Genomic DNA, 25,332 nt, shown 5'->3' on the forward strand with positions numbered 1-25,332 from the left:
TTCAGTAACCCACTGTAATTCCAGAGACCCACTTTCAGATCTGCCATACTCCGCTTTGGCTTTCATTTGGATATAGCTGAGGTGTCCAGGAAGTTTCTCTGTAAATTCCTTCAAATCCGGAGGGGCTGAAGGAGCTTTTAAGAGGAAGTGTTTCTCTTAATGACTCCACATGGAACAGCATCTTTGGAATTCTGATTTTATGCTGTCAGCCACTTGATAGGCCCTGCTAACCAGGAGCAGCAGATGAGCCATCAAATGTTTTCTGAATTCATCCCTAGTACCACTCTCCCCTTAAACCAAAATTAGGCAGTGAAGTAATATTTGTTTAGAAACACTTACCAGGCACCTGCTTAGTACTATAAATGCTATCCTAGCAAAGCCTTCGCACACAAAGGAAATATTTTACTGGAAGGTCAATATCTGCAGCCATAGAAAGGAACGGAGCTATTTCAAACTCACCGACAAAGGCTTCTGTCTCAGCCTCCATTCCACTTTCTCTTTTTTTTTTTTTTCCTTTCTAGTTTTGTTTCCTTTCAGCATATTTTAGGAACTAATCAGCTTTATAAAAGGTACCACTGTTAATCTACTGTTTGTCTTGGTCTTCATTGCAGCTCCTTAAAAGATAGAGTGCAAACAAAGCGAGAATTAAGGTCATTCCATTTAAATCCTTAAGAGAGGAAGACGAGGGCTAAGGACTGCAGAGAGGAGGGCTGGAGGAATCCAGGACAAAAAAAAAAAAAAAAAAGCCCTCATTGTTTATTATTTGCCAGCCTCAGAGCAGCCCCCATTCCCATATTTGTGAAAGGATTACCCTTCCATCTTCAGAGATTAATGGGAAGCCGAGACAAGTCCCCAGCCCACAGTCACCGTGCTCTAAAGCACATTCTCTGGGAAGGTGGACCTCAAAGTGCAGTCTCCTGGGGGGCATGAGTGGGACATAGCTTGCCCCCCAGAGCCTGATCTGATTCTTCCTCCAACTGCTAGAGATGCATGAGCAAACATAACTGGCAAGGGGATTCCATGTTCACATGGAGGCAAGCCCTGCATCTTAGAAGGTGTAGGTATGTACACGAAAATCTTAGTGCGTATCATGTTTAAAAGGGAGAAGGGAAAAAAATAAAAATCATAATCTGTGCAAAAAAAATCACAGAAGCATGTAACACCAGCCCCTTTCTTCCTTTTACAATGCCGACTGAAACCCAACTACCCATATTTTATATAAGACAGAAGTCAATTAAAGTGAACTTCAGTTTCTTGGTTGTTGCTGTAGTCATTCATTAAGCATAACTGAAATGCATGAGTCTTCCCATTTTTTCCAATGTGGCAATGGGCTAATCTGTAAAAGTGAACAATGTACCGTAAAGTGCTGTCTTTAAGGTAAGATCAGCAAGCAGAAATTGACATCTGTAGCCAACAGAGATGGAAGTCTTGATTCCCAGTCTCTAGCAAGGTTTCACACATGGTGAATGCACAGTATTTGTTGCAGGAAGAAAACTGTAGTATTTTTGATGACTTTAATAATAACAGAACTAACAATTGTTAATGTTCACCAAACATTAACCATGCACCATGCAGTGTGCTATGCACTTTACTTATCTAACTTAACCCTAACCTCAACTGCATGAGGTTATTATCCCCATTTTACAGATGAGAAAAAACAAAGTTTGTTGAAGTTAACACTCATAACTTCCCTTAGCTCCAAGGCCACATGAGTAATCAGTAGCAAAGCCAGCCTTCAGAGCTATGATGGCTTACTCTGGATCCTCTCATTTTAATGCTTTCTTATCACCCTGCTTCAAAGCAGCATTTCTTAACTTGAGTTTAGAGAATGCCCAGTGATTGTTCCAGACACAATGCTGTTGTGTTTTTTTCCAGATGAACAAATTATTCCCAGAGAGAATAACAGTGTCACCTCTAGCCAAGTGTGAGATAAGAAGCGGCTGTTGTATTGTGGCTTCAAATTTTGTCCTCAGCTCCCATAAAAATTTAGCTACTCACACCATATGACATTTTGGGTTGATGCTTTGTTGAAAGTCATATGAATAGATCTCTTGGAAGGAGTAATGCTCCTTCTTTAAATGATATCTTACCTCCCCCAGTTACCACCTCCCCACCCCAACCCCCACACAGAGATCAGGCAGGATGAGATCTATTTGCAAAACCCTTGGCATATGGTGAGTGAGTCTGGTTTTCTCCAGCATTTCATTATGACTGGCCTAGTTAATTCATTTCATTATATGTTCACCCCTCTTTGGAAATTGAACAGGATTAAATTGCATTTTTAAAGCCTTAGCAAATCACCATGTGATTTAAATTAGAATAAAGACAAACATTCAGACTGCTTTTTTGGGGAAATTCTGGCCCAACAAGAGTGCTTGTCCAAAGACTCATTCTTTCTTGGCCACTGGGGTGTCCAGTTCTAAGTATACCAAACCCCTAGTAATAGATGTAGAATCCATAATCGAAAACTTATCAGAGTGAAAACCACACGTGAAATTATTGTTTCCTCTAGAATAATTCTAAAACCCCATTTAGCAAATAGTTCAATTTATTCTCCCTCCAAACTCTAGCTTACAAACTAGGCTAACATGAACTGAGTCATACTCATGTATTTAATAACTTCCCTTCCTCTTAGGAAAGTGTTAGAAATATATTTCTAAGTCACTAATAGTGGTTCAGTCGCTCAGTCGTGTCTGACTCTTCGCGACTCCATGAATTGCAGCACGCCAGGCCTCCCTGTCCATCACCAACTCCCAGAGTCCACCCAAACCCAAGTCCATCGAGTCAATGATGCCATCCCACCATCTCATTCTCTGTCGTCCCCTTCTCCTCCCGCCCTCAATCTTTCCCAGCATCAGGGTCTTTTCAAATGAGTCAGCTCTTCACATCAGGTGGCCAAAATATTGGAGTTTCAGCTTCAATATCAGTCCTTCCAATGAACACCTAGGACTGATCTCCTTTACAATGGACTGGTTGGATCTCCTTGCAGTCCAAGGGACTCTCAAGAGTCTTCTCCAATACCACAGTTTAAAAGCATCAATTCTTCAGTGCTAAGCTTTCTTCACAGTCCAACTCTCACATCCATACATGACCACTGGAAAAACCATAGCCTTGACTAGATGGAACTTTGTTGGCAAAGTCTGTTGTACTGAGCTATTTAATAATTTCTGTGTGCTTAGTCCCTCAGTCATGTCCGACTCTTCACAACACCATGGACTGTAGCCCATCAGGCTCCTCTGTCCATGGGATTCTCCAGGCAAGAATACTGGAATGGGTTGCCATTCCCTCCTCCAGGGATCTTCCCAACCCAGGGACTGAACCCAAGTTTCCTGCATTGCAGGCAGATTCTTTACCATCTGAGCCACCAGGAAAGACCAAGAAAACTGGAGTGTGTACCCTATCCTTTCTCCAGAGGATCTTCCCAACCCAGGAATCAAACCAGGGTCTTCTGCATTGCAGGCAGATTCTTTAGCAGCTGAGTCTCATCTATACCATAGGTTATACTGGTACTGCCCCTTCCAAATAAAATAAGTAGAGAGAATTAAGAAGCTGTTGTAGAATCTTTGGCAATATTATACTAGAAAAGCTTTGAATTATAGCTGCCATTTAATTTTACTAATTTCAGGGTACGGTGTTCTGCTTAGAATCTTTGGATGCTTGTTTCATGTGGCACGATATTTTAGCATTTTAATATAATGAGCATCACATTTTTGAGGATGAGAAACCAGAGCACATCACTGAAACAAGCATGTTCCATTCCTTTTTATTTTCAAATATAATGCTACAGATTCTGCCATGAGTTTATGGTGATGAAAGTTTGATCCTACATCCCCATAGTCAACAAGGAAGTCAGTCCTCATCTTGCAGTGAAAAATTTCAATCTGGTCATTAGATGAGCTTCCAGGGCTTTCCTGCTGGACAGACAGTCACTTCTGGAAATGAGCTGCATATAAATGAAAATATATTGTTATGGTAATACAACAGCTTCCTTTAATGGACAAGTTCATTTCTGAAGAAAGCAGAAGATTCTTCTACCCCATCCAAAAGAAAGGAAAAGAAAGAACAATAACAAAATACAGAGAACCAAACTTCTTTTAATAATTCCCAGGCATCGGTGTTATTTAAACATCACATTTGGGGAAATTTGGTATTGTCAGAAAATGCCTACTTAAAAAATTGTTTTTAGGAAAAAATTGTCCCCAAGGTGAGACAAGAACACAGAATAAAGATAAATGCATGGGGATGATCCAGAGAGATGAGATGGGGTGGGAGGTGGGAGGGGGGTTCAGGATTGGGAAGTCATGTACACCCGTGGCAGACTCATGTCAATATATGGCAAAATCAATACAGGATTGTAAAGCAAAATAAAGTAAAAATAAAAAAATTTTTAAATAAATAATTAAAAAATAAAAAATAAATTTTTTTGAAAAAAAAGATAAATGGGTGTGTGTGTGTGTGACATTTTGAGAAATATTGAATCAGCGCTGTAAAGTATCAACATTTATTTCTTTAAAAAAAAGCTTAAAAATTCATCACTGTACATCAAACTGACAGTGGTTTTTTTTTTTTTTTGTAAGAGTTTTTAAGAAAAAAATTGGCTGACAGCTGAATTTTAGAGGATGAATGAGATCTTAGAATATTGGAGATAAAGTTAGATTCTTTTTTTAAAAAATTGAAGTAGAGTTGATTTACAACATTGTGTTAGTTTCAGGTATACAGCAAAGCCATTCAGTTATACATACATATATATCTATTTTTTCAGGTTTTTTTCCCTTTTAGGTTACTATAAAATATTGAGTATAGTTCCCTGTTCTATACAGTAGGTCCTTGCTAGTTATCTATTTTACATATAGTAGTGTGTATATGTTAATCTCAATGGACAGTGTTTTTATTACTGAAAGATTTACAGAGTACAGAATGGTTACTTAACAATTAATCACCACACAGCTGCATTTTGTTTGCTTTGGGAGGGACAGTCAATTGGCCACATGTAAATGATTTTGTAAGTATCTCTTCAGAGAAGTGTGGATCAAGGTGCAGGACAAAAGACACACATCTACTCCTGGCCACAATCCCTGAAATATCTAAAAATACAGATATTTTAACAGAATACATTCATGAGCATACTAAAAAAATAAAATAAAAATTTTGTCAGCAGACAAGAAATTCCAAAGAATCCCTAGAAGATAGAAAAGCAAAGGGGATCCATGGTATTGACTGAGAACAGGATCCAAGGGAAAGAAACAATCCAAACCAGGAGTTGGAGAGAAGTACAAATTCAGAGAAGTCTCACTCTAAAGAGGAGGCCCTGGAGAGAACTTGAGAGTTCACTAAAGAACTGCCCTTGGCTGGTGTCCCTTTTTTTTTTATGCAGAGCTCCTGGCAGGAGCTGCTTTTAACCTAAACCCTCAGAACATCTCTCTCAAGAAATATCCTATCTATGGGCATCCCATGTGGGTACAAGGGACTGAAAAAGGAGAAAGGTGGAATATAAGTAATTCCAGACCTTTAGGACAGACAGGGAAGGGGAAGATAGGATGGGGAGGGACCTCTGCCTGGAGGTAAATGCACTGCCTCCCTCAGCATCAGAACTTGGCCCACCCTCCTCTCCTAGGCATGGGGAGTGATTGAAGATGCCTCAAACAAAGCCTGCTGGTCTGCCAGCCCCCTCAGGCAGGGAAAACAGGTGGATTCTGCTTCAGAGGAGATCTATATGAGCTACTTATATTAATGAATCTAGTCTTTTCATCATTATTTATATTAAATAAACAACTGAGGCTTACCAGATACTGAAGGAAAACTAGCAGCATTTAACAACAGAAACAATAATGAAGAGCTTCCCTGAGAATTAAAGATCATTAAGGGAATGAAAGAAAACAAAAAACTTATTCTGATGAATATCTTCAAAAAGACATAAAAGGCGATTGCATCCTAAGACCAAAATAGGCTACTACCCAGTGCAATTAGACCAAAAAGAAAAAATATTCTCAAAAAAGGAGGTACAGCTCCTGAAAGGAAGAGACACAGTCATTATTTGTAGACATATACCTGGACAATGCAAGGGAGTCAATTGACATGTTCCTCGAATTAATGAGAATGTTTAGGATGGCAGCTGATGGAAGATCAACAGACACAAATCAGTAGCTATTGTACAAGCCAGGTGTGGAGTCACTGCTGTTTGGCCGACCTAACCCCCATGCTCATCCCTCTTCACCCTTGCTGCCTCCCTTGCCACCTGGAGGTGGTGGAGTGACAAGCTACTGAGAGGTGGGCCATGTCTCTAAAGAAGCTTGTGCCTTCTTGGTACAGACTTTTCAACTTTCCTCTCCCTTCTCTTTCTCTTTCTGGTCTGAATGCTGACTGGGGGCTAATGGTGCAGTGGGCATCTTTTGAAGGTAAGGGTACAAGATGCAAAAGAGAGATCCCCTGGCAACTGCTTACCTCTGGCTTTTTGTTATGTGACAAAAATATACTCCTGTTTCTTTAAGCCACAGTTGGCTTTCTATTGTTTGTAGCCATATACTTTCCTAACTGGTACATTCTAACAATCAGTGCAATGGAAAAAGATTTTCAAATCCAGAAGAAACAAAAACTATGACATTAGGAATAAATACAAGAAATTTCCAAGACCCATATAAAGAAAACTATTTTTAAAAAGGCCTCAAGAAAATGGAAGGAACAGCTTTGGATTGGGAAGACTTCCTATGATAAATATTTTACTCTATGAGCTACTGTAATATCAGTTGAAATGGAACTTGACCAACTGATCCTAAAATTCATGAGAAGACTAAAATGAGCAAAAATTGAATTTAACACTCTTAACAAAAACAGAGTAAAAAATAAAGAATATTTCTTCTATCAGATATCAAGCATATTATGAAATTCTATTCTAAAAGTATAAACTCAGTGCAGGAATAGGCAAATATATCAAAGAAACAAACAAAATCTGAAATACTCTTGTACACATGTAACTTGGAATATAATAAAGGTGGTACTTCAAACCATCAGAAAAAAGAAGGAATGTTTAATAACGATACTGGAAAGTATCTACTTTACAAGAATAAAACATGGGCACTATGTCACGTATATAAACAAATTCCAGATGGAATCAACAGCCATATATAATAAACAAAATCTTTAAAATATTGGATCAAAATAAAGGAGAACATTTTAAAAATTCCATAAAGACTGACATATAGGATTGTCATAAAGACACCATAAGCGAAGTTAAAATACAAACTGCATTTTTAAGGAAGCAATCCCATTCTCCATTGCAACAAAAAGAATAAAATACTTAAAGGAACACTTTAGGAATAAATTTAGGAATTTATTTATGATAACTAATTCCTGAATAAATTTAGGAATTCCTAAAGGAATACTTTAGGAATAAATTTACCTAAAGAAACAAAGGACCAATATAGAGAAAGCTATAAAACACTGATGAAAGAAATTGAAGATGACACAAATTTATGGAGAAATATACCATTTTCATGGGTCAGAAGAATCAATATAGTGAAAATGAGTATTACCCAAAGCAATCTACAGATTCAATGCACTTCCTACCAAGCTACCAATGGTATTTTTCACAGAACTAGAACAAATAATTTCACAATTTGTATGGAAACACAAAAAAACCTCAAAGTGCCAAAGCAATCTGGAGAAAGAAGAATGGAGCTGGAGGAATCAACCTGCCTGCCTTCAGACTATACTACAAAGCTACAGTCATCAAGACAGTATGGTACTGGCACAAAGACAGAAATATAGATCAATGGAACAAAATAGAAAGCCCAGAGATAAATCCACACACCTATGGACACCTTATCTTTGACAAAGGAGGCAAAAATATACAATGGATAAAAGACAATAGCTTTAACAAGCAGTCCTGGGAAAACTGGTCAACTGCTTGTAAAAGAATGAAGCTAGAACACTTTCTAACACCGTATACAAAAATAAAGTCAAAATGGATTAAAGACCTAAATGTAAGACCAGAAACTATAAAACTCCTAGACGAAAACATAGGCAGAACACTCTCTGACATAAATTACAGCAAGATCCTCTATAGCCCACCTCCCAGAGTAATGGAAATGAAAGCAAAAATAAACAAATGGGACCTAATTAAATTTAAAAGCTTTTTCACAACAAAGGAAACTATAAGGTGAAAAGGTAGCCTTCAGAATGGGAGAAAATAATAGCAAATGAGACAACTGACAAAGAATTAATCTCCAAAATATACAAGCAGCTCATGCAGCTTAATATCAGAAAAATAAATGACACGATCAAAAAAGGGGCCAAAGAACTAAACAGATATTTCTCCAAAGAAGACGTACAGATGGCTAACAAACACATGAGAAGATGCTCAACATCACTCATTATCAGAGAAATGCAAATTAAAACCACAATGAGGTACCATCTCACACCAGTCAGATGGCTGCTATCCAAATGTCTACAAGCAACAAATGCTGGAAAGGGTGTGGAGAAAAGGGAACGCTCTTACAATGTGGGTGGGAATGCAAACTAGTACAGCCACTACAGAGAACAGTGTGGAGATTTCTTAAAAATTGGAAACAGAATTGCCATACGACCCAGCAATCCCACTACTGGGCATACACACCAAGGAAACCAGAATTGAAAGAGACACATGTACCCCAATGTTCACTGAAGCACTGTTTACAATACCTAGGACTTGCAAGCAACTTTAATGTCCATTAGCAGATGAATGGATAAGAAAGCTGCGGTAAATATACACAATGGAATATTACTCAGCTATAGAAAAGAATGCATTTGAGTCAGTCTAAGGAGGTGGATGAAACTGAACCCTATTATACAGAGTGAAGGAAGTCAGAAAGAAAAATACCAATACAGTATATTAATGCATATATATGGAATTTAGAAAGATGGTAATGACAACCCTATATGCAACATAGCAAAAGAGACACAGACATTAAGAGCAGACTTTTGGACTCTGTGGGAAAAGGTGAGGGTGGGATGATTTGAAAGAATAGCACTGAAACATGTATATTACCATATATGAAATAAATAACCAGTCCAAGTTCAATGCATGAAGCAGGACACTCAAAGTTGGTGGACTGGGACAACCCAGAGGGATGGGATGGGGACGGAAGTGGGGGAGGGGGACAGTTCAGGACAGGGAGATACATGCACACCTATGGCTAATTCATGTCAAAGTATGGCAAAAACTACCACAATACGGTAAAGTAATTAACCTCCAGTTAAAGTGAATTAATTAAAAAATAAAAAGAAACATGCTAAAAAAAAAAAAAAAACAACCCACAAACTACAGCCAGGAAGAAAATGTTTTCAATATCTAGAACAGAAAAAGGATCCATACGAGTAAGTAAAAAGAACTTTTACAAATTAATGAAGTGAAACTCAATAGCAGAATGGACAAAGATTTTAAACAAGAATGAAGAAATACAAATAGCTAAAAAAGTATATATGGAAAGCTGTTTAACCTCATTTAAAAACATGAAAAAGCAAGAGAGTTCCAGAAAAACATCGACTTCTGCTTTATTGACTATGCCAAAGCCTTCGACTGTGTGGATCACACTAAACTGTGGAAAATTCTGAAAGAGATGGGAATACCAGACCACCTGACCTGCCTCTTGAGAAACCTGTATGCAGGTCAGGAAGCAACAGTTAGAACTGGACACGGAACAACAGACTGGTTCCAAATAGGAAAAGGAGTACGTCAAGGCTGTATATTGTCACCCTGCTTATTTAACTTATATGCAGAGTACATCATGAGAAACACTGGGTTGGATGAAGCACAAGCTAGAATCAAGATTGCCAGGAGAAATATTAATAACCTGAGATATGCAGATGACACCACCCTTATGGCAGAAAGAGAGAAGAACTAAAGAACCTCTTGATGAAAGTGAAAGAGGAGAGTGAAAAAGTTGGCTTAAAGCTCAACATTCAGAAAACCAAGATCATGGCATCTGGTCCCATCACTTCATGGCAAAAGGATGGGGAAACAGTGGAAACAGTGTCAGACTTTATTTTGGGGGGCTCCAAAATCACAGCAGATGGTGACTGCAGCCATGAAATTTAAAGACACTTACTCCTTGGAAGAAAAGTTATGACCAACCAAGACAGCATATTAAAATGCAGAGACATTACTTTGCCAACAAATGTCCATCTAGCCAAGGCTATGGTTTTTCCAGTAGTCATGTATGGATGTGAGAGTTGGACTGTGAAGAAAGCTGAGCACCGAACCATTGATGCTTTTGAACTGTGGTGTTGGAGAAGACTCTTGAGAGTCCCTTGGACTGCAAGGAGATCCAACAGTCCATCCTAAAAGAGATCAGTCTTGGGTGTTCATTGGAAGGACTGATGTTGAAGCTGAAACTCCAATATTTTGACCACCTGATGCAGAGAGCTGACTCATTTGAAAAGACCCTGATGCTGGGAAAGATTGAGGGCAGGAGAAGAAGGGGACAACAGAGGATGAGATGGTTGGAGTGATGGACAGGGAGGCCTGGTGTACTGCAGTCCATGGGCTCACAAAGAGTCGGACATGACTGAGTCACTGAACTGAACTGAATCTGTTCTATCTCTCTACACCAAAAATGGACATGTATTTTGATCCAGCAAAACCGTAAATTCATCATTCATTTTGCCATCACAGTCAATGTCCATGGAGGAATATTCCAGAGCCACTTTCTCATCTCCCCTTCACTGTGACTTTCAGCAGCATGGCTTATTACCTTCACCCACCCCCAATTCCACTGGAACTCTTCTGACAGGAGTTGTAAATAACTACCTAGTTGTCATGTACAATGAAATCTTTACTGTATTTATCCTTGAAAATTTTGATGCTGTGAACCATTCTTTCCTTTATGTTATTTCTTCCTTTAGCTTCTAAGACTCTTCACTCTTACCTCTTCCTTCTGCCTTTCAATCTTCTTCACTCACTCCTCTTTCTTTGACAGATCCTTCAAAGTTGGTGCTCCCCTCAGACTACTGCCTGGCCCTCTCTTCCTTTCTCTATGTGATCTCCATGCTCTTCCCTCAACATATGGGTTTAATCTCTATTTACAGATTTGAGATTCTAGAATATCAGTATCTTTAGCTTAACCCCCCCTTACTAAACTCAAGATCCTTATTTATACCTATCTTCTAACATCTCCACCAGGATATTCCACAAGTATTCCAATAATCCCCCAAACATTCCTCTCTATATAAATATTTTTTCTTGATCAAAGCTCTATTGTCCATCCAGTAACCACAGCTAGAATCCTGGGAGTCATCTGAGACTCTTTGCTATCCTTTACTCTCATATTCAATCTGTCAAACAAGTTCTAAAAATTCACAGTTATACCTCTCCCGTCCAACTGTTTCTATCTTCATGTTACTGCATTCGTTTATTCCCTTATCATCTATTTTAAAAGTTCTTAACATGGAATCTGCATGAATCCATGAATAGATTTCAAGAGATATGTGAGCCACTGATGTTTCATGTAAAGTGTATGTATGAGCATACACATGTGTGTGCATGCTAAGTCATTTCAATCATGTCTGACTTTCCAACCCTGTGGACAATGGCCCACCAGGCTCCTCTGTCCATGGGATTCTCTAGGCAAGAATACTGGAGCGGGTTCCCATGCCCTCCTCCAGGGGATCTTTCCAACCCAGGGATCGAACTGTTGTCTCTGATGTCTCCTGCACTGGCAGGCAGATTCTTTACCACTAGCACCACCTGAAAAGTCCATCTGTGTACATACATTATTCTGAAAAGGGACCTGAGGTCCTAGAATAGGCTAATTGCTCCTATAGTCTCCTAGTTGTTATTCTTCCTGCTTCTCATCCCACCCTTCTGGCTTATCCTTCATCCTACTTCCATAATGTCTTTCCTATGTATAAATCCAATCACGGCCTGCTATACAAATGTTATGCTATCTTACCACTTTAAGATAAAATGCAAACTCATTTCCAAGGCCTTCCATGATCTAGTTTCTGCTGACTTCTGCACCCATTTGTATCTCAATTTTCTTTCCTCCTTACATCCCAACTCCAACTCATGATAAAATTTTAATACTTCAATTGTCCCAGATATCCTGTTGTTCTACTTCTTTACCTTTGCTCATATTGCTTTCTTTGCCTGGATGCTCCTTCACAAAGCCTTTCCTGTGCTCCCTTTGCCTCCAAGCCCATCAGACCATCCAGCCCAGGTAGAATTGATCACTTCTTCCTCAACATCCATAGTACATTATACAGAACTTGATCATAATCCCTATATTCCTTCATGCTCCTTACTTGAGCTTGCAGGTCAACTCATGTTCTGAACTGTACATTCTCTGAGGGTAGGGACTGTATCTTGTTTTGGTCCCTTCCAGCAAATGGCACAGTGCTTGTTCCCTCAGATTATTCCATAACTGTTAATTGAATGACTTTAAAGGGAATACCAGTCTGTTTATCACTGTTGACTCCTTTTCATATATTAAAAACAGGAAAAAAAAATGGAAAGAAGGATAGAAAAAGAAAGAACATCTCAGATAACAGAAGTTGCTGGGTATAAACACAAACTCATAGTATCAAATCCTCACTGTCAAGGCCAAGAATTCTAAAATAATATAAGACAAAGGAGATGATAAGGAAAATTTCAACTTTTGCTTAGAGTTCAACATACTACAGCTTTCTATTCCCTTCATTCAAATATCAACTTTATAAGATTTATTTCTTATATCCTTTGAGTAATGTTAAAATATGTAGAAGGCTGAGGGCTATTCTAGAAGGCAGAATCAATACACCAGAGTTTTGAGTGTACAAATCAACTAACTGAAGATTAGAGAATAGGAATAAAATAAGCTGTTTCTGTATTTAAGGTATTAAATAAATCTGACTTTAAGATTCTGACGTATTGCAGGCAAGATCCCAACTTCATCAAAATTCTTTTATATATAAATCTTAAAAAATAATGTCGACTCCTCAAGGATAGATACTGGGTTGAATTTGTATATGGTCAAATGTTGAAGGCAGGAAGGAAAATGGACAGAGATGAAAGAAAATATGCCATATATGTACCTGATGGGAGGGAGCGGAGAATTTCTAAAAACTACACTAAGTTCTTGAAAAGAAGTTTCCTACTTGCTTTAGTAAAATAACAGTCTAACATAAAGAAGGCATTATCATTGCATCATGCAAATATTGACTGACTTAGCTAATCAGGGCTGTATATCCAGGCTGCTTTTCTCCCTGGAGTCTGCAGCGACAGTTTTGTGTACTCTCTAGTCTCTTGTGCCTGAGCCAACAACTGATAGAGTATTAGATCAAAGCCTTGATACACAGATGCCAGGCAATTTGGTATTAAACAAGCGATAAGAGTACAAAAGAAGTCTCAATGTACTTTCACCACAATTTGAACAGCAAATAGTTAATTAGGTTGATAACAGATGTCAACATTTCATGTGATGTCACGGTTCTACAAGGTATAAACTCCTGTCCCAAGATAGAAAATGAAATTATTTTCTTTTTTAAAAGAAGCAAAAGTGAATTCCATTCCCTTAGTTATGATTTTTCTCATCTGAAGAATTTGGTTAAACATAGTTTTAATTATCTCTTTAAGGCTTTTTTAAAGTAAAGGGACAGAATACAATTTTTATCTGCATAATTTAAGTGAGGTGTTTAAACAGTATTATGATGAGCCAGTAAAGTTTGCATTCAATGCAAATAATCAAGGCCTGAATTCATCAAGGATTATGGAGATGATGCTATTTTCAGATTTTTTGAGGCTTCTTAGGTATGTGATTTATAAATGATCTTACCTACTCATTCTAAAAAAACAAAAAAAGGGGTCATGAAATAAGACACTTATATTTTCATGGTATTTTCTATCTAAATGAAAACTACCAACTATCTAGTTACTTTAAACTAAAAATCAAATATTTAAGCTAAATAAGACATCAGAAAAATTGAATACATTATTTTTTTTCTTATGTAAACATCATATAAACAGATCAAAGGTAAGAAATGCTCTGAAGTATATTTCTTTAGCGAAGAAATAAAAGGTTATATTTATCTAAGAAATATAAAGGTTTCTTTAGCGAAGAAATAAATGGTTATATTTATCTAAGAAATATAAAGGTTTCTTTGGCTAAGAAATATAAAGAAAGATCATATATATTCCCAAGTTGTCAGTATCAAGAGTGAGTTAAATAATAAATGCTTTCCCAATGCCAAATAGATTACCAAACACTTGAAGCACAGTTTAAGATTTACATTATTTGCAAAAAAAAAAAAAAAAAACCCACCCAAAACTTCTACAGTTAAATCATGTTAGAGGAGAATAAAATAAAATTCGAGAGATGATAGAATTGCTGGAACTTTACCAAGTGAATGAAGTATTTCTAACTTATAGTTGAAAAAAACAGAGGCTCAGAGAAAGCAAGTCTCCTACACAGTATAGATTGGAATCCAGATCTGATTCCAAATCCATGATCTTAAAAATAAACCCTATAGACTTGGTCAACCACATGAACAAGCCAGGTTGGAGCTTGTGTAATAAGAGATTAAGACTCAGCGACCTTCAGCCTCAGAGGTGCCATCAAACCCAGGTCTGCCACATCGCAGGCAAACTCTTCACTATCTGAACCACCAGGGAAGCCCCTTAGTTGGTACAACCACATAGTAAATCTCTGGAGTACTACCTCCCTTTTCCAGATTTCATAATGAAATCAATGTATCATAACAATGCCAGCATGACCCAGTGAATCCAAGGTGGCTGCTTTTTCATCAAGGATATCACTAGAACTGGTCCATGGTGCTACTCTGAGGCCCTGTGAAATACGTCATATAGTCATTGACTAACCACTTTCTTTTTCCTTCTTTTAGCCAGACTTGCTTCCAAAGAATGATTAATGGGAACGACAATGTAGCGAAAAAGTATTAGAGTAAAGGTCGAGAGAACACAGTTCTTGTTCTTCTTGTTCTATTGTATGACTTCATCTTCTGGTTAGCCTTCACAATCCTATCTGGCATAACGTTAGCAAGATGGTTTTGAGGATTTCTTTTTTTCAAGAAAATAAACACATCATATGGACTCCTGCATAAAGGTATCTGAATCTTCTTCAAAACCCTTTTCAAATACTTTTCAAGCTTATGAGATTTCTTCAGCTAAGAGTAGAAATAGTTATCTTAAGGTTCTCTAACATGCAAATAAAACTATTTCGGTGAAAACTTAAAAATATAGGCAACCAGCTTATTTAATCTAAAGAATTCCAGAATCTGGGTAATTTAGTAATTGCTATTTCTGTTTGTTAATAGTCTTTCAGATAGATCCCCAAACCAATGAAAATGGAAAAATTACCCCTCCATAAATTTATATCTCAAAAATATTTTGAACTTCATGGCATTATGTACCTCCTGATGTGATGTACTGAGAAGAGCACAATATTACTGAATATAGTATTCCTGCTAAAGAGACATAGCCTGAATCTAATTATGAGGAAATATCAGAAAAAAAATAGGTTAAAAGACTTTATACAAAAAAACTGGCCAGTAATTTTTGAAAATGTCAAAGCCCTACATGACAAAGAAAGGACTGTTCCAGATTCAAAGAGACACGACAACTAAATGCAATGTGTCAGCCTGGAATACGGGAAAAACTGATGTAGAACATATCATCAGACAATTGACAAAATTTAAATATGGGCTACTTGTTAGATCACAGTATTGAATAAATGTTAACTCTCTAGAGTTGGATAACTTTATCATGGTTATGTAAGAAAGCATCATTGTACCTGGAAATGTATTTCTGAAGGAATTCTCAACTAATATTTTAAAATATATATACATATAGGTATAAATATATGAGGACTTCCCAGGTGGCGCTAGTGGTAAAGAACCCACCTGCCAACGCACGAGACATAAGAGATGCGGGTTCAATCCCTGGGTCAGGAAGATCCCTTGGAGGACGGCATGGCAGCCCTCTCCAGCATTCTTGCCTGGAGAATCCCATGGACAGAGGAGCCTGGAGGGCTACAGTCCACAGGGTCCCAAAGAGTCAGACACAAGTGAAGCAGCTGGGCACAGCACAGCATAGACATATGAATGGTGAAGCAAAACATTAACAATTGGTGAAACTGAGTCAAGGGTAAACAGGAGTTGTCTGGTACTGTTCTTGCAAGTTTTTTCTGTAAGATTTAAATTATTTCAAAATTTAAAGATAAAAAGGAAATCAATAATGGTAGAAATGTTTTAAAACATTAATTTTAAAGCCGGAAGAGACAGAAAAAAACCATTTAGCCCAACCATTTGACTTTATCTATGAGGAAACTGTAGCCTAAAGTGCTGAGGAGAACTGCTTAAGATCCCAGAAGCAATGAAAGAACTCCTATCTTCTGACTCCCCATCTAGTATCCTTTCAACAAACCACAGTGACTCTGAAAAGATCACACGTCACAGGTGCCAAAGTGCCGTATCAGGTAGCTAAGACAGTACTGTGCAAACCTCCCAAATTCCTCATAGAGCAAACAATTCATCCTCAAATACTCTGTGCCAGCAGCTTGCTGGGCATGAGGAAATGGTAATGAAAAAAAAAAAGTGATGCTTTCTGTAGGGAATTCAGATGGTGGGGGAGGTCACAGTGCAGACATAACCCAAACTGTGGCCTTTGATCTTATTTTAAACCTGAAATTACATGCTAAGGGGTCAACTCTTGGGTTAACAAAACAATTACAGGTATTTTCTGTAGATAATGCATTCTGTTGGTTTTAATGTCTTTTGTTACATGATAAAAGATGATAGAGTCAAAAGTACAAATGCTGGGGCTCTTAGAATCCAACATTAACATGCCTCTCCAGACTGTAGGTTTTCTTACACTGTACAATCAAAGCTTGTTAGAAGATAAGATGAATGAGCCTATTTTCTACATTAAAGTGCCAGCAGTTACAGAGAAAGAAAAAAGAGGGGGAAAAGAAACAGGAGAAAAATAAATCAAGAAATAAGGGAGAAGTCAGACTTCCTTGAAGTAATCCACATACTTTAATTTTTTAAAAACTTACAGATTAAAGAGTGAATTACAAGTAAATTGATAAAATCCTTTTTAATGTGTAAACTGGTCATTCTTTTTGTCTGGACCATAATAGCATATGTATTTGCATTACCTATCACCATCTCTCATGAAATCTCCGTTGTTACTTTCACATTAGTTTACCCATTTAAAGGGCAATACTTAACTCTTAAAGGAAAATAACTGTTTTCATAATGCTTAAATGTCTGAGTTAGTCAAAATTCTGTCCGTCAACCAAAATTTCATCTATATTTGTTTCAGCAGCACTCATGTTCAAAGCCACCAAATTCCAAACAATCTGAAAGAAAACACCTCAGGTAAGAGATTTATTTCTTCCTGAACAGGCCAAAACTTTAACCAATGTAAAAATTTTTCAAAATGTAAAAGCATTAGACTGGATAAAACCCATGTTTCCACCAGCTGAGGGACAGCTTATAACCTAGAAGCATGTGCTATGCTGTGGACCTGCCGATTGGTGCCCCGCAGGGCCCTGACATCACAACTCCACTTCACTTAGAGGACTTTCCATTCACGACTGTATTGAAACCTGAATAATAACAGAGAGAACAGTAGTAGGCAGAATTCCTGAATCAAGGGGTCACTTCGCAAGCTTTCACTGAAAGGCATTCAGTAATGGGAGAGGCAGTTGGACACTTAAGAGAGTGGACAGTGGGTCAGACCACCTTGTGCTGAGTCCTGATTCTGTTGTCTACTCATCTCTCCATGTCTCGGTTTCCTCATCTGGAAAGAGGGGTAATAAGGTGACCTAGGTAGATCAGGAGTCTAGAGCACAGAAGCTGGTCAATAACTGTTTGCTATTTCTACGCAAAGTTTACTAACAGTTAAAATTTTCTTCTGCACATGTTTTACAATACTCACACAACCAATGCTTCTTAAAGTAAGATCCATAGACCTTTCGCATTGAGTACTTGCATTTGTTAAAATGCAGATTCCTAGGCCTTAACCCCAGGCTGAATAAGAATTTTGGCTCAGGGGCTGGGGAAAATAGGGCCCTGGATACCATATTTAACATTTCATCCAGGAGTTGGGAGAGCCACAGTGTTACTCATAATGTTTCATTTATTTTACTCACTTATAATTTTAATTTACTGTCTCACAAACCATAATGCATAATGATAAGAAGATAAAACACAAATAAACCATCCTTGCCAAAGAATATATGCAGTGTACCCAAACCTAAAAATGGTGCCCTGGCTGGCCAATATTTAGATGCTAGGTCAGTCAAAAAACATCAGATCTATTTCTGCAGAGCTCTGTACTGGGCTATATTAATAGTTGGTGTTTACTGCTCAAAATAAAATTCTTCCTCAAAGTAGCAAAGCTACTCTAAGGAATGTGAGGCTGCCAGTCCCCACCAGAGTTACATGAACTGCAGAAACCCAGAAGCCTGGTTTCTGCCTTCTCGGAGGCACATTTCATGTGTCATGCAAATATGGCTCATTCGTTCAGTCATTCAATAAGTGTTCCTTAAGCATCACCGTATGTGAGGTAATAGTCTTGCAGATGGCGGATTCTTAAATTTTTTGATCCAGTCCTTCTGCCACCACATTTGTAAATGCAACTTCAGTTCTATATGCAAAGTTTGTGGGCATAGTGGGGTGATGAATACCACAGTGAGAAGAAAGAAAGTGTTAGTTGTTCAGTCATGTCTGATTCTTTGCGACCCCATGGACTGTAGCCCGCCAGGCTCCCCTGTCCCTGGAATTCTCCAGGCAAGAATACTGGAATGGGTAGCCATTCCCTTCTCCAGAGGATCTTCCCAACCCAGGGATCAAACCTGGGTATCCTGCATTGCAAGCAGCTTTTTCACTTTCTGAGTCATCAAGGAAGCTGCTAGAACAGTAGATAGAATATTTTAAAGGGAAGTATTGCAGAACTGGAATCCAGCTCTGTTGTAATAATATGTACTCTCTGGTGGGTTCTCATCCTTTCTCCCTAACTGTGAAGGAAAGAGAACAGAGATACCTAGTGCTGCATGGAGGGTCCATTCCTGCGACTTCAGAGGCTAGAGTGGGATCTGCTGCCAGCACCCTCGGGCAGGAATGAGGACAGAACTCCAATGGGGCTGTGCTGTCATGCCTGTCCTTTCCCAACTTTGGCGAGATTCTCCTGCTGGATTCCCCTCATTCAAACAAAGATTCATGAGACCATTCTTATTAATTAGAAACAATAGTCTATCCAGCCCCAACTTCCAACTCTGACAGTGGCACCACGGGATGTTTGGAGGGATACCTGATATTGACCTGATAAAGACCCCAAACACTCTAAGTGCTTACCAAGGGCAAGTTTAACTTGTTTTCAGAGAACAGTTTGCTCAGTCTACAAGAAATAAATGATATCAGGCTTTGACTGCTTGCTTGTGATTTCCCCTAGGTAAACTCATTTATCTGAGCTTAGAGAGCATTGTGTTCATTCTTTCAAAAAGATGAAATTGCGGTGCTTTCATTGAAAGGATGATTTAGCTTCCATTTACCACAAACATTAAGTACTTTTTCCTATCTCCTTTTCAGCTGTATTTTTAGCTGTCACTGAAAATCACCAGTGTTGCTAAAAACACTTGGCCTTTCAATAAAAAGCAGAAGCTACAGTTTAGGTAAGTCAAAGTTCATGAATTTTAGAAAACACATCATAGAGGTGCCATTTCCCCATGTCTTAATTTCTGAACTCTTCTGACAAATTTGCTCTGGAATTAATAGCGAGAGCATGCTGCACTAACTCTTGTTGGAAATGAGAGGGTTAAAGAGTATGTAAGAAAAGCCAGACTCTGTGTTTAGTTACCAAATAATTCTGTCAGGTGGTATTTATAATCCAGACCACCCTTGAGTTCTGCATTAAGTTCATGGCTTTTTACCTCTTCCAAATTCATGGATCAGTCTTTATCTGACATCAATTTCATGCTTTCCTCTGTACGAACGGGCAGCCATTGCTTACTCTCATCACCACGTGGTGTGTCACAGAACCATTTCTCCATGTATGGCAGCTTCAGTTGTATTTGTTCCCCTGGTCTCATTATTCCTCTTTAAGGGATAGATTTCACCTTCATTTCACCATCTCAGTTTGCTCGTCTGCTTTTTTTTAATCTATTTACTTTTAGTTGGAGAATAATTGCTTTACAATATTGTGTTGGTCTCTGCCATACATCAACATGAATCAGCCACAGGTATACACATGTCCCCTTTGAACCTCCCTCCCATGCTCATTTCTTAAGGACACTAAGGCACAGGAGCAGGGGGCGACACAGGATGAGATGGTTGGATGGCATCACTGACTCAGTGGACATGAGTTTGAACAACTCAGGAAGATAGTGAAGGACAAGGAAGCCTGGTGTGCTGTAGTCCATGGGTCATAAAGACTTGAACACAACTGAGTGAATGAAAAATAGCAAAAACAAAAGGCATTTACAGGGATTATTATTAATAGTAGACTATCTTGTTTTGTGAATAGAATATAAAAGTAGGATTTTAGAGTTAAGCCAATAAAATTATAGGATTGCATTTGCACATTTAGAAAGTGTTTTCTCTTCATGTTAACAAAATGTGATTTCTAAAATTTATATCTGAAAAATGAAAGAAGTTGACAGTTAAATTAACCAATTAAAGAGGTGATTGAGACTCCCTCACCCACAAACTCTGGTGAGGTCATCACACACACAACCAGGAAGACATGACCTAGAGTGTGTCTCTAGCATTTTTAATTGCTCATGGCCAACGTGAAGAATATAATTGACTTGCTCAGGCAAGTCACTATCTTCCCCAGTCAAATCATACCCATTAGCTAGGAGCCCAATTCAAACTCTCCTTTTCCACAAAACATCCCTTGATTATCCCAAGCAACATGCCTTCTCCCTCCTTAGCAGTCAGTTTTATCAGCACTGATTGGCAAACTGTTGCCATACTTGGTACAGGTCTACAGGAGACCAGCACTGAAGAATCTGTGAGAAGTCACTCCAGAAAGAAAGATGGCTGCAGCGAGGTCCCCACTCCCAGCAAAAACTGCCTCAAAATATGCCATTATTGTATTTACTTTTTAAAAATATTTATTTGGCTGCACTGGGTCTCAGTTGCGGCGCATGGACTCTGGAATGCATGGGTTCAATAGCTGTGGTGCAGGCTTAGTTGCTCTGCAGCATGTGGGGTCCTAGTTCCCCAGCCAGAGACCAAACCTATGTCCCCTGCATTGCAAGGCACTTTCTTAACCACTGGACCACGAGGGAAGTCCCTATGTCCTCACTTTAAATCCTAAAAGCCAAGCCTCCACTCTGGAGAACAGAAAACTGTGGAACTGGGCCTATTCATAAGGCACACATTTGTAAACCCACAACAACCATGGTTTAGCTATGGATCTACAAAGCTGAGGGCTTCCCTGGTGGCTCACCCAGTCAAGAATCCGCCTGCAATGCAGGAGACCAGGGTTCAATCCCAGGGTCGAGAAGACGCCCTGGAGAAGGAAATGGCAACCCACTCCAGTATTCTTGCCTGGGGAATTACATGGGCAGAGGACCCTGGTGGGCTATAAACTGTGGGATTGCAAGAGTCAGACGTGGTTTAGTGACTAAATGACCAACTACCACCTACAGAGCTGACTTGGTTTCTTTGCCTCTCCTCTAGCCTGCAAAAGATAGCTCTTTTTCTGGTGTACTTGGAAATCTTACATTCTCCCTTATCAGTTCTCACTTTATTTCATCTCCAAGGAAGAATACAAAGAAAGAGTTCCCAGCACCAATTCCTCCTCTTCAGATCCACAAAGAGTTTAAGGGTATTTTATCATGTCTTCTCAGAGCACTGACTGATAGAAGGAACCTGGTCCTTCAGACCTTCATGTATATTTCTGGTGGGGATCATCCTATAGGGGCATATCCCAGGGACTGTGATAGCAATGGGGAAAAAAAGTGAAAATTGTCACCCGTAAGTATCCCAGGGAGCTGAAAAAATCTCTGCTTTAATTGATCTCTACTTTTATTGCAAAACACCTGAGGTTTGTCAAAGATGTTTTTCAGTTACACTTTGAAGGAAATATGACAGTTAACTGCTGTGAACCAGTTCCAGCCAAACTACAAGAGCAGTGCCTGGCAAAGGAAACCCAAGTGTTTGAAAGTTGCCTCTGCTTCATTACCATGCTAAGATCTCCACCCCAAGGAGGGACTGACACCTTGCTAGGCACAGTTAGGCCCTGTGCAAAGAGCCTGAGAGACTGTGCATGTCCCAGCTGTTCTTAGAAATCTCCACCCCTTTCCCCAGTTTCTGATGATGCACCTGCCTCTTACCCCTGAAGAGTCCCCCACTTTTTTCCCTTTGAGGAGAAGGTGTCTTCAAGCATGAGCTCTCCCTTTTCCATTCCTTGATCAATGAATAAAGCTTCTCCTCTGCTTTGCTGAACCTGGTCTTCTTCAACTGTCCTGAACAGCACCAGGCAAGGGAAGGACCCAGTTGGGGTTTACTAGATCCGAGAGGGTCAGTAACAGAAACGGTAGTAGAAACTGAGATTTCCTAGCCTGGGGTGTGTAAAATCAAGGAATAATAGAAAAATAAATGCTAAATATTAAAGAAGTGAATTTAGACCATTACTCTCCATCAATATTAAAACTGGATCCAAAAGAAATAAGCTAAAACAGTGGAATAAGAAATTAAACTTCAAAAAGTAATTTTCTTAACTGTAATAGAACTAAATTACCCAGAAGGTAGAATTTTCTTCATTGTTGGTTTTCAACAGGGTGAGTTTTCATCTGCTGGAAATAGTTTAGAGCTGAGCAATATGTAAGACAAAATTTTAAGATTAAAAATCTATGATTCTCTGATGACAGACTAATCAGAACTTTAATGTCTAGTTCAACATATCATGATCACAACGTTAATTCTAAAACTGAGATAAGAAATAAAAGCATAACAACTTCCTTCCAAAATTGAAGTCTGTATATTAAAGTTACAGCTTTGATATAAACGGGAGTGTCAACTGATTCTATCTTTATTAAGTTGAATACTAGTACCTTTTATTATCTGTCACCTAGTACCTCTTTTTTTAAATCCTTTATACAGGATAGAAAGCAAAGGAGGATACTTTTAAATATATTGATGTGAAGTCCTTTTGCATATCAACCAAATACCACTTTCAAATAACAATGAAATGTATTGTAACATGATCTTAATAAGCACATTTCATTAAGAAGGGTTGGTTGCTCAGTTGTTTCTGACTCTTTGCAACCCCATGGACAACAGCCCACCAGGCTCCTGTCCATGGAATTCTCCAGGCAAGAATACTGGGGTGAGTAGCCATTCCCTTCTCCAGGGCATCTTTCCAACCCAGGGATCGAACCAGGGTTTCCTGCCTTGGAGGCGGATTCTTTACTGTCTGAGCCACCAGGAAAATGTAAGGAGGAAATTAATACAGAAAAGAAATGATGGTTGCTATAAAACCAGTGTACAAAAAGGTTCCAAATAATAGCTTCTAAATAAGCTTGGTCAACAAGTGTATGTGACATTTTAAAAATGCACATTATTATGAGTTAGCAAATTGTCTATTTATTATTTCCATTTCCTTCTGGTTACACTAGTTTTATAACCACCATCATTTCTTTCCTATACTGATTTACTCCTTACATTTCACAAAATGTACTTACTAAAACCATTTTATAATAAGCTTTATTGTTAAAATTAGAAAATAGAAGAAATTATAACAAATAAAATAAAAATCATCTATATTCCTATTACCCTCAGGTAACTACTACTAACAATTTTGAGTCAATTTCCTCTCCATCTTTGGGATCATGTTTCATCAGCAGGTGTTTTTTTCCTTTTTAAATCTCATTCCTCTCTTATGTCCCCCAAGGGATAAAAACCCCTATCACTATATTTCCTTTCAAAACATTGTTTTTAATATCTGCATATTAATATATTTTGTCAAATGGACACACTGCAAGATATTTAACCTTTTATTATTACTAGAGATTTCAGTCAATCCTAATCCTAATCAAGAGTCAGGAAACAGAAGCCTCTGTTAGGCAAAAAGGCACTTGATACAGGGAACTGGTTGCTTGTAAAATTGTAGGTGTGAAAGAGTGAACTAAGATGGATCCCAGGAATGATTCCTAGAACTCTGGGAACACATGTGGAAATCAGGCGAGCCCTGCTGGGGTTGCTGACCTCACTCCGCTCTGGCTGTGATCCAGGAAGCAGGCCCACTGCCAGCACCTTTCTTGATACCCCCCCATGAGTGATGGACACTGGGCACGTCTTCAGGAAATCTTAATGTTCCCACCATGTGTGTCAACAGAAAGGCAAGCAAACCAACGCCACCACCCAGGGTCAACAGGAAGATGAACTCTGCTTCACTTTCCCTCTCTCTACCTAAGTGCATCCACCTGATTGCGTGTGGATCCTCTATGTAAGGGCTTCCCTGGTGGCACAGAGGTTAAAGCAACTGCCTGCAGTGCAGGAGACCTGGGTTCGATCCCTGGGTCAGGAAGATCCCCTGGAGAAGGTAATGGCAACCCACTCGTGTTCTTGCCTGGAGAATCCCATGGACGGGGGAGCCTGGTGGGCTATAGTCCACGGGGGTTGGCAAAGAGTCGGACGTGACTGAACGACTTCACTTTCACTTCACTTCACTTCCTCTGTGTAAGGGATATCAGACTCCTGCTGGATTTAGCCTTCAGTTTCTGCAGAGAAGAGGGGCTAATGAGCACAGGGTTGGAAGGACACTGAGTCCTAACCACTAAGTCTACCACAACTGTTGTCTATAAGGCAGTGATGGGAATCTTTGTCTGAATCACTGTTTACTTCCTTAGGGTAGATTCCTGGAAGTGATATTATTAAATCAAAGAATAGAAACTTTTTGGCCTTTTGAAATATATATTGCCAGATTGCTCTGATGGGCGGGGCCATGCTCAGTAACTTTATTTCAATTTTCTCTTGATGGGTTGTGTTCCCTCCCTGTTATTTCGCCTGAGGCCAGACTATGGTGGAGGTAATGAAGATAATGGCGACCTCCTTCAAAAGGCCCCATGCGTGCACTGCTGCACTCAATGCCCTGACCCTGCAGTAGGCCACTGCCGACCCACACCTCCACCAGACACTCCTGGAAACTCACAGGAAGGTCTGGGGCAGTCTCTTGTGGGTCACTGTTCCTTTCTCCTAGGTCCTGATGCACACAAGGTTTTGTTTCTGCCCTCCAAGAGTCTGTTTCCCCAGTCCTGTGTAAGTTCTGGTAGCTCTAGGGATTAGATCTGATAGACAGAGTGCCTGAAGAACTATGGACAGATGTTCATGACATTTGTACAGGAGGCAGGG

General features: G+C 39.0%; 1 long non-coding RNA gene across 1 annotated transcript in view; it reads right to left on the bottom strand.

Annotated features, from left to right (window-relative positions):
• The window catches only part of LOC120875076, a 94,907-nt gene extending 94,354 nt beyond the window's left edge, over positions 1-553 (bottom strand). Inside the window, exon 1 of the long non-coding RNA XR_005723806.1 lies at positions 460-553. This is a non-coding gene — a long non-coding RNA (uncharacterized LOC120875076). The remainder of the gene's footprint in view (positions 1-459) is intronic.
• Positions 554-25,332: the final 24,779 nt, after the last annotated feature.

The sequence above is a fragment of the Oryx dammah genome, unplaced genomic scaffold, assembly GCF_014754425.2.
Source record: "Oryx dammah isolate SB20612 unplaced genomic scaffold, SCBI_Odam_1.1 HiC_scaffold_16, whole genome shotgun sequence".
Taxonomy (NCBI): domain Eukaryota; kingdom Metazoa; phylum Chordata; class Mammalia; order Artiodactyla; family Bovidae; genus Oryx; species Oryx dammah.